The sequence below is a fragment of the Macadamia integrifolia genome, chromosome 11 (genome assembly GCF_013358625.1).
Source record: "Macadamia integrifolia cultivar HAES 741 chromosome 11, SCU_Mint_v3, whole genome shotgun sequence".
NCBI classification, from domain to species: Eukaryota; Viridiplantae; Streptophyta; class Magnoliopsida; order Proteales; family Proteaceae; genus Macadamia; species Macadamia integrifolia.
In genome coordinates, this window is record NC_056567.1 from 32,965,582 (window position 1) to 32,974,284 (window position 8,703).

The 8,703-nt window shown below is 37.1% G+C and overlaps 2 long non-coding RNA genes across 4 annotated transcripts in view; one reads left to right on the forward strand and one right to left on the reverse strand.

The window, feature by feature from the left end:
* The window catches only part of LOC122094018, a 7,760-nt gene extending 4,723 nt beyond the window's left edge, over positions 1-3,037 (reverse strand). For 2 of the 3 annotated variants that reach the window (XR_006144608.1, XR_006144606.1), the window contains exons 1-3: positions 2,859-2,931; positions 2,668-2,786; positions 2,358-2,450 (exon numbers count right to left, since the gene is read on the reverse strand). This is a non-coding gene — a long non-coding RNA (uncharacterized LOC122094018). Of the gene's footprint in view, positions 1-2,357; positions 2,451-2,667; positions 2,787-2,858 lie in introns of all 3 variants that reach the window. The other variant, XR_006144607.1, reaches the window with a different exon arrangement.
* Positions 3,023-7,336, forward strand: LOC122094019. The gene is made up of 4 exons (XR_006144609.1): positions 3,023-3,928; positions 5,024-5,075; positions 5,906-6,076; positions 6,970-7,336. It is a non-coding gene; the product is annotated as an uncharacterized LOC122094019 (long non-coding RNA).
* The last annotated feature ends 1,367 nt before the right edge of the window (positions 7,337-8,703 follow it).

Sequence of the window (8,703 nt, forward strand, 5' to 3'; positions counted from 1 at the left end):
TTCTCAAAGTGCTGAAAGGAAAATCCTTTGGCATTTCATTTATTGAGCTGTCTCTAAACCCCTTTCTTTGTCTCGTTCCAAACTATTTTGATTCTTCCTGGTTAGATACTCAGAAAACGGTGATATGAACTTCGGACATGTATGCTGTAAAATACTCTTATCACAGATCTGAAACGGTATGTAATATTAATAGAAAATAGATGAGATTATGAGGGCAAACCAAAGGATTATTAAGACACAAAATTAGTTAAGAGTTCACCCAATAACAGTCCACGATAGAGGCAGATAGTTGCTGGAAACCTGCAGAACAGTAAGGAAAGAAAGAGGAGAAAAAGGGAAAAGAAGAAATGGCTTGGCTTCACCACCAAAGCCTGCTCTTGGGCTTTGCCACCTTGGCTGTCACTGATTCACCACAGTGCACACAGTACAAGAGCATAATTGTCTAAAGCATCCAAATTATGGCAGGCTGTCGTCCCCTCTTCATTTATAATCTGTGATCATTACAATCAAATAGGAAACTCTCTAATATGGTGAGAGGTCCTTTACTACTAAGCAACAATGAACATTTTGTAACCCCTTAAAATAGATTCCTAAACAACTAAGAAACAATAGAGTTTCAGTACTCCACAAAATAGGAAGTCACAAAATAACTACTAAGTAGCATGCTTCTAACAAAGGAACAACCAATTTTGAAATAAACAAACACTACATAAATAGAAACTCACTATATTAGGCTCTCTTCGTTATTGATTTTTATTTGTTTTTATCTAACCTATTTCTGTTTTTACAGTTGTTTGTTATGATTTATTGTACTTATTTTTATTTCTTATAAATCAGAATAAATCACAAATTGATGAAAAGCAGTTTGTGATTTGTGGCACATTTATTTTGATTTGTGCACTACTTTTTTAAAAGCATTTTTTATGATTGCTTCAAAACAGAGGGTAAATAGGTAATTTCAACCATTTTAAGATTTTTCAAATAAACTCTCTCTCTCCAATCTGATCTTAATGACATTCACCGTTGATAACATCAAGAACACACAACACATCACAGACCCAAATGTAGATCCAACATCTTAAACCTCAGAACCTTCAGATTTTTTTTTTTTTGGTTAGGAAGGACCTTCAGATTTATATGAGCCCTAAATGTGTCATCCACTTCTTTGTTGTTAAGCTGATTAATGGCTAACTTCAATCACTGAGCCACGAAGCTTGAGAAGAGAACGAAACTAAAGGAGACAACTTCAAAGGTTGTGAGTCTTTCCACAACATCAAGGCCTGCATCACATGTTCCTTTGTTTTATAGGCTGCGTTGGCCTGGTGCGGTTAGAGATAAACCCACGAAGACTGCTATGGTGAAAAGTAAGTTCATGTTTACAAGGTCATGGAGAGTTGTGACATTGATGCTTGTTGAGGATGACGAGGAGCTGCGGTTCTGTATGGTTTTGGGAATGTCACAGCTCTGAAAATTTTCAAAGAAAAAATAAAGGGTTCTGGCTAAATCAGTGGATCGAGGATCGAGGATCGAGAGAGAAATCAAGAGAGAGAGAGAGAGAAAAAGGGGATTGAAAACTTACGTTTCAACCTACTCTTCCATGATTTGATCTTCTTCTGCAGCTGTTGAATGGTTGTTTGTGCTGTGATTCTCACCTAACAAGAAAAGAGAAAGGGAAGAGGAAGGGGGCTCTGGATTGTTCTCGTGTGTGTGAGAGAGAAATCATACCAAAGAGAGCCTTAGACTTAACAGAGTATTCTAATAGCAAACAAAGATCTTCCAACAGGATCCTCCATCAAAGTGTTTGTATACATGTATAACCATCTGTTGCCATACCATTGAATTCCCAAGAGCTTGATTTCACAAGTATTCACTGTGATTATCTATCTATATCCAAGATTACAATTTCCCAACACCAATACAATCAACCTAAAGAATCTAAATAATATCCATCCCTATTGACAAGAATAAAAAATAAAAAAGATCATTCTATTATACTTCGTAAAATAGTAGTGAAACTATATTATTTTACAAAACACACCAAACATAAGTATGTAAAAGGATCAATAAAAGATACAATCATGGTTTAAAGTATCTTTGATATGATACAATATCCTTCTTATACGTATCTTAAATTTAGTCAACTCATATTGATACATTAATCTTTGTCTTTAGCATTTCTTAGTACGATACAATACCTTCCAATATGTAACTTATATGTATATTTCAATCCTTGGATACAACAATCAAAACCACCCTAAGTATGGAATTGAATTGAAAGTGGGAAAAACCTTCCAATTACGGGGCGATTTTTCAGAAAGGAGGGAGAGAGAGAGAGAGAGAGAGAGAGAGAGAGAGACCTTCGATTTTGCGCGCCAATGGTCGACGAAGGTTTGCCATTGCTTGACGGGTCAGCCCACAGCGCTGTTGATCCAGAAACGATGACCCCTTCACTGTAACACGTAGGTAAAATGATTAATTTGGAATTGAAATTCAAAACAAAATTCGATCTATTAAAAAAAAGAAAAAGAGGAAGGGGGTGGGTCGTGCTGTTCGATCGGGATTCAGATCCTCTCCAATTCCCTCAAGGTGCAATTACCCCGAGGGTAAACAGGGTCTGGATCTGCACTAAAACCCAGCCCGATTCCTCCAAGATTAGCATTCTCTCACCTAGGTCTGTGATCTCAGAGTTCGAAAAGGGGATAGTTTTCAGTTGTAGCTACGTAGCTTCTTCCACGACGTTTTCTCACGTATTATGCGTATTTAACTGATGCTGAAACTGCACAAATCTGAAAAAAAAAAAAAAAAAAAAAAATTTAAAATTAAAAATTTTAAAAAATAAAAGAAAAACATGGCTCAACCTATGGGGAGTCCATTGGAGAGAAAAACGAAGCTTCTGCAGTCAATAATCTTACTGGTTCGCAACCTTTCCACCTTTTTTAAACTTTACAGTTTTACACACTATTGTTTCCATTACAGGTCCATCATAACCACTTGACTTCACTCGGAAATGACGTCATAACCGGTCGACGTCGATCTAATTTTGTTGAGGATTTCCTTCTTTGGATTCCGTCTTACAGACACGAGGAGGAGGAGGAGAAGAATGCTAAATTACGAATGGTCGGATTCGTCGTCTCCGATGTTAGTCTCCGTCGATGATTCCACCACCCAAGTTTCCGACCAAACTCGTCAGATTTTCGACCATATACAATGAACTAAGGTGATAGAAAGGGGTCCGTCACTGTAAAGAGAGATAGAGAGATAGAGAGAGAGATATCTCATGGGAGAATGAAGTCCCTTTAGGGGAGGGATAAAAAATCGTCTGTTGTTCTAATATCTGTTTTTCCATGTTTTGCTAGGTGCAGAACATGACACGTGGCTGAGTCAGTTAGCCACGTGTCGCCAGATATCTGAAACCGTTGAAAGGGAATAGTCCGTGAAGGGTTTGGCCATTTGGTGGGTTATGTTTGGAAAGATAACCCAAATGGTGAAAAGATCTAATTAGCTGGGGCAAATTGGACATTTCATATTCTTTTATTAGAATCTCATAACCAAAATATACATTGACGTTTAAAATGCCATTTTAACAAGCTCCCTTGCCGTACCCTCCCTAGTCTCCGACCAATCCAACCTCTCTCTTCTTTCCGTGGAGCTTGAAGTGGCCGGCCACATCAAGGCAGCACTGTCGTAGAAACAAAAAATTATAATCTCAAACACTTAGCAACCTTGTAAGGCTGTAACTCTCTGTTCACTTGATACCCCCTAACCTCTCCTATAAATATATTCAAAATTTGGGGACATGGAGATTGCAAGGAAGCTGTTCGATAGAACGCCCATTAGAGACGTAACTTCTTGGATCACAATGATTTCAGGGTGCATAGAGAATGTTGACACCAAAAAGATGCTTACTGATGTTTTAGATGAAGAAAAGGTATCATGTTGACCATTAGCATAACATGTAATCCAGCACTTAGTGACCCATGTAGGCCCACATAAACATCGAGGTTTCAGAATATATATATGTATCTATGGTCACATGTTCAGCTAATCAGAACTCCACTGTGATGAACCTTATGCATATGTTGCAGTCTTCATGGCTTGGCAGCTCTAATGTGTAGGCAACACCTCAATCCCTTTATTCTGTATAGCACCTCATAGGTGCAGAATCTTCCATTCATTTGCTTGAGCAATTGGCACCCATTAATTTGGGGTTGAGTTGTAAAGCACTACAGGACAGGGAGGCTAACAAAACATTCCTCTTCTTGTTTGTCATGTACATTGTCTCTCTTTTTTCACATCATTCCTCTTATCGTGGGATAATAGTGAACTTTTGTTTATGCATAATTATTTATCTTAGGTTCTAGATCTATTAGGGAAGGGTTAGGTCTTAAGTTCAATTCTAGTTGGGAAGTAGAGCAAATAAGCACTTCATGAATTGGATTTCTTTGTCTCAATTTTCAACAATTAGTCATTGGGGTGTTTCATGAATTGGATTTCTCATTTGACAAAATTGGCAATTGGACAATTCCTACAAATCATATTATTATAATGAGTAATTGAGTAATTCATACTCAGCAACTAAATGTTAGCATGCATCATAGATCTGTTTAGTTTTCTATTCAGTACATAGTATTCGCAACTAGTCTTATAGTGGGCCTTCTTATATTAAGGCTACCTTTATACATAGTTAACAAATTCGGATTTGGGAATTATTCGGACGGAGAATTATTTGGAATAATTCGGATGATTAATTGAAGGATTCGGTCAAAAAAGCGGTCAAAAAAGCTTATTGGGTTTTTTTTTTTTTAATAATGTTTAAATAAACCGAATAATTCGGTTTAATTCGGATTCGGTCCGAATTATTCGCGATTTATATTCAGTTTTGAAAAAGTCGCGAATTTTAAATAATTTTATTTTTTAATTCGGATTCGGTCTGAATTTTTGATAAAATTCGGAAAAATTCGGTTCGGCCGAATAATTCGCGAATTATTCGGCCGAATTGATAACTCTGCCTTTATATGGTCAGGTTTGTTGTATCTTGAGCTTCAGGTCCGAAGTCCAGCAATCTTTGGATGATGGTAAGTTGCGATTTTTTTCAAGAATTGCTTCTATTTAGTATGGTGCTAGCGGGCAGATGAACTTATGGATGGACCTAATGTTACACATCACATCCAAGGCTCTTGAGCGATGGCAGCGAAGATTGATTGACCTCTTTGAGGGCTGTCTTTATGGCATCTTTGATGCTGCTCTAACTGACATAGTTTCCAAATACTCTTTTAGATCAAACACCAAGAAATACGAAAAATAAAGAGACAATAGATCCACACGACACACCAATTTAACGAGGTTCACACACCAAGGTGGTGTGCTACGTCCTCGGGCAAAGAAGAAAATGTTTCACTATGCAGAAGAGAGATTACACCCAAACAACAGTGAGAAAACTCGCCCTGAAATCCTAGCTCGAAAAACCCCCCAAATACAATGACTTTCTCAACAAGCAATAATACATTATATACTCCAAGTCGCAGGTTGACCCATCGGGTCGCGGTCGATCCGGTCGAACCATACCACCCCCACACCCCATACGAGATCAGTGATGGGCTCCGGGCTTAGGCCTATCGGCCCAACCCCTTTGCTTCCATCACAGATCTCAGAAAACTTCCCATTCAGGTTGCCACCAAAATATGTCAAAGCGGGTCAATCTTAAAAACGGGTCAAGAATTTGAGACAAACTTAACATACTTTATTGATATTTAGTACCACATAGCTACAGAAACCCTATTAGTTCCATATGCAATATGCCATACAAAAGTTTGTGCGCATGCATTTTTATGATATAGTTGTTCTATAGTGTATGTTGGTAGGGAAATAGCTTGAACTAATTGTTTTATTTTCTCTTTTTAAACAGCCCTTTAAGGACATGATTGATGGGATGAGACTGAACTTGAAGAAATCTATATACAAGAAATTTGATGAACTGTATCTCTACTGCTATTATGTAGCTGGTACAATTGGACAAATAAATTAAGGTTTGAGATAGGACAAAATCAAGAGTCTTTGTTGGCTCTGTTTTGTAAAGGTAAGGAGATTATCTCCTTTGCATTTTTCACTATAGAAAGTTGCATGTATTAGGTTACTGTTCTAGGTCCAACCACTGTGATTAGACAAAATAAGAATGAGGTCACTAATTATGATAGAGAAAAAAACTGTGTTCCGAAACAGATACCACCATACCTTAATTAACCATCATATTCTGTTTATCTTGTTTCACAGCATGTTCCTTAATTGGGTTTGTTTGCTAGTTGGTAATGGATTCTCATATGGTTCTCATTTTAATGATTGCCCCTCTTTGTCTAACTGATTGATATGCAAAGCTTCTAGCTTTAGGCTTGTAGGTTGAAATCATAAGATTTAAATATTTTTGCAATGAAGCCAAGGTGGACCTCCTATAGATAGATCAAACCTACCTTGCCCCTTATTTTGGAGATTTTTAAGACAACTTAATGCTTTACAGTCTTGTTTGTTGTTCTTGTACGTTAGGAGGATATATTCAATTCCAGCATTGTCATCCTAATGTTGAATTGGTGGAATTCTGATGTTAATTTGAGTCATGACAAGGCAATGAGTTCCTCTGTTCTCTGAAAAATTGCATATATCTATTCTATGTATTAATTTAAGTCAAAAGATCTTCTTACATATTTATTAAAAGTAATGGTAGTCTTTGAGTGCAACTTTAGAAGATAAAGTTAAAAGAATTGACTCAGTTCCCTCTTATACCTAACTTATATTTTGTGAATGATGTGAAAACATGTGACTAATGGTTTTACTTGGTATCAAGATAAATGGTAAAGAATGTTGTAGTTACACACAAGTAGGGGTTATTTTTTAAATTTTATTGCAATGATAGTTCTTCCAATTGTTGAAGCAAACATGTATATGTTTGCATATGAAGTTTGGCATTGTTTGTTGCAGGTGGAAGAGTCTTGGTGAACAATAGCACATGAAAAATTTCAACACCAAACCAATACTTGAAACAAGTTACTTCAAGGTCAAAGAAGATGATACAATGAATGACACTCCTCTCTTTCAAGTTATTTGACATCATGATCTCCCATTTTAGAGCATGAAGAATATATTGTCATAGCACTTTAGCCGTGCCACAAAGTGATTATTTTAGGACAATGAGGTGGTGAAAATTGATGAGGTGGTTCCACAAAGTGATTATTTTTGGTATCTGGGCTCAATCATAAATAGAGAAGGTGATATAAATGACGATGTTTCATAAATCATTAAAATATGATGGATGAAATGGAGATGTGTGTCTGGAGTGTTGTGTGAACGACGTATGACTTTAAAACTTAAACGAAAATTCTATAGGATAGTCATACGACCGGCTATAATGTATGGTGCAAAATGTTGGGTAAAATTAAGGAGCATCATATAGATAAACTCAGTGTAGTGGAAATGAGGATGTAGAGATGGATTGGTAGTAAAACTAGGAAGGATAAAGTAAGTAATGATCATATTAGAGCTGATTTGGGAATAAATCTAATATATGATAAGCTATAAGAAAGTCATTTGTGGTGGCATGACCATGTTCAGCGGAGGCCCTTGGATGCTCCAATATAGAGAAGCAGTTTGATTCAGATTGAAGAAACTAATAGAGTTAGGGATAGACCTGAAATGACCTAGCAGAGGTGGTGAGGATTGACATGCATAGGTTTGGCCTTGTACCAAGTATGACATCGAATATAGCTAATTGGAGAGCAAGGATCCAAGTTTCCAAGACCCCATTTAGTTGGGAAAAGGCCGAGTTGTTGTTGTTGCTAAATTTATAACCTTTTTAATCAAGGTAAGCTTCAAGACTTTGAAAATGTGATTATCTATTAATAAGGGGTTAATTAGTATCGATCTGTCAAGGTGCTGAAGAAAATTAATGAGTGAAGTATACCTTATTTTTTTTTTTTTTTTTTCCAGAAATATTTTTCAAATTAAGACAGGAAAGTGTTTATCATGGTCTAACATGGAGTGGACGGTTCAACAGGTCAAGTGGTTTCCCATAAACTCATAAACTGGTTTAACGGATATGGCCAGTTCTTGATGCGCTTTGGCTAAATAATCAAACTATCCTGAAGTGATTGATGTAGGTTAATGTTCCACCTGATCCTACTGCCTGGTCCAATCCAGGTTTGAAAGCAGTTGCAGAGGCTATTTATGATGCAGATAGGTTTCAATCCTATCGGAGAAGGAAACAAGCCATAATTAGCTCACGGTTCCCCCTTTTGGGACCATAGGGTCGGGCCAGACCAATTGGTCTGGTTGTTTGGTCACTCAAACCAGAATTGTGGGGACCATGATTGTTTTTTATCTTGTTATGTCTCTCTTAATCAATTAGTAGTGTAGAGTTCTTAGAGTCTACTTCATCTTGTATTTAGTAGTCTAACTACAATGCACTAACTCCCATCGTGAAGTTCTTTTTTTAATGCACTTTCCTTATGGGTTACTCAACCCATCTATAAAGTTGTAAGAGCAGCCTAACTGCCTAAGAGCTCCCCCACGAGTTTATGATGAATGAAACTTGAATTTGCTTCAATGGTGCTGTATGGAACAGAACTGCATCAACCTCAGTGGGATTCTGAGGGTGATCAGGTAGGACCGTAGGCGATCTGATTCTTTCCCTTCTCTTATTCCTCTTCTTCCCTGTAA